Here is a 1455-nt window from a genome sequence, read left to right as displayed (position 1 = left end):
AAAGGTAGGAAAGGTATAGAGAAGAAGTAAAGTCTCCTCAGTAATAAGGTGGACACCGGGGATCGGCCCCAAGGCCGTGAACAATAAATAACAAAGCAGTGACCTCTACCACAACTAATTGAAAACATTATTGCGTTTTCTGCTTTGAATAACGATAAAACAGCTCCTTCTTCATGGGTGGTTGGCGGGTGCTCTGGTGTGGCTTGCTCATGACTTCTTTCATATTGAACTTCTACCGCCCTGATCTCTTCTGTTTTCTCTCCTTCTCTTTTTCTGTTTGTTACTCTTATATGTATAACGCATCTAATCTTAGTCACTTATGTGACCTTTTTGTGTTGCAAAAGCCGTATATATCTTACTATAATAAACTCAACTGCGTTCTCTTGTCTTAATCAGTGGAACAACGTGTTAGAAACGTCGGAGAAGTCCCCGGGTGCCACTCAAAATCTATGTAACTTACATTGAAAAGTATTGTACAATTCTTTAATAAACATCTTCATCACTGTGTAGACGTATGCATTACTAAATGGATGATTTGCGGGTACTCTGGTGTGGTTTGTTCTTCTTTTCTCTTAAAAATAACATTCTCTCGCCCCGATCTTTATTCCTTCTTTTATGTGATTGTTACGCTTGTAACGCCTCTAATGCTCGGCACTTGTTTGACATTATTGTGTTTCAAGTGCCGTACAACTCTTACTAAAACACAAGTACTTACAAGTGTTTTCCAAAAGCAGTTTAGTGCCTTTATTCTATTGGCAAACTTTCAAAAGATGTTACCATAGCTTGTTCAGTTATTCATTTATAAGTAACGAGAAGTGGGTGTTTGGAGGGCGCCACTGGTATGTTGTACTTCTTTCCTTTCTCTATCTTACCCTTTCCTGGCACTAAATGGCCATTACTGTGTCAAGGTGCTTCTCTCTACTCAAACAAACTAACAAACAAACCAAAGTCGATGGAACATAATAAAAGGATGGTACGAATACTATGGTGTCCAAGTAGAAGCCTGCATTATTCACAAGTTAAGAGCCTCGGTGATAAAAAGTGTGTCGATAATGGATGTTGGAGGCAGGAATTTAATAGAACAAAATTATGAGTATGTGAGTGTATGCGTGCGTGCGTGTGTGTATGTGTGTGTGTGTGTGTGTGTGTGTGTGTGTGTGTGTGTGTGTGTGTGTGTATGAATGTGTATGTGAGCTAAAACAAGAAAATAGCACTGAAGAAACTGTGATGTATTGTACCACTCACTGCTTTGTTTCTACCTAAAACTTTTGCCATAATATTTAATTTGGTTTCCAGTTTGACATAAGCGTAGTTATTTTTTATACTTAAAAATGTAGTTATTGTGAGCGTTTGAACATTTCCTCTCTGCATTTTACGGGCTTGAGACCGTCACACCGAAGTGGGCTGCATTAAAAATGTTTTGACTTTCCGAAGTCTTTCCCAGAGGGATCCAGC

Source organism: Aplysia californica, unplaced genomic scaffold, assembly GCF_000002075.1.
Source record: "Aplysia californica isolate F4 #8 unplaced genomic scaffold, AplCal3.0 scaffold00546, whole genome shotgun sequence".
NCBI classification, from domain to species: Eukaryota; Metazoa; Mollusca; class Gastropoda; order Aplysiida; family Aplysiidae; genus Aplysia; species Aplysia californica.
This window is presented reverse-complemented; position numbering follows the sequence as displayed.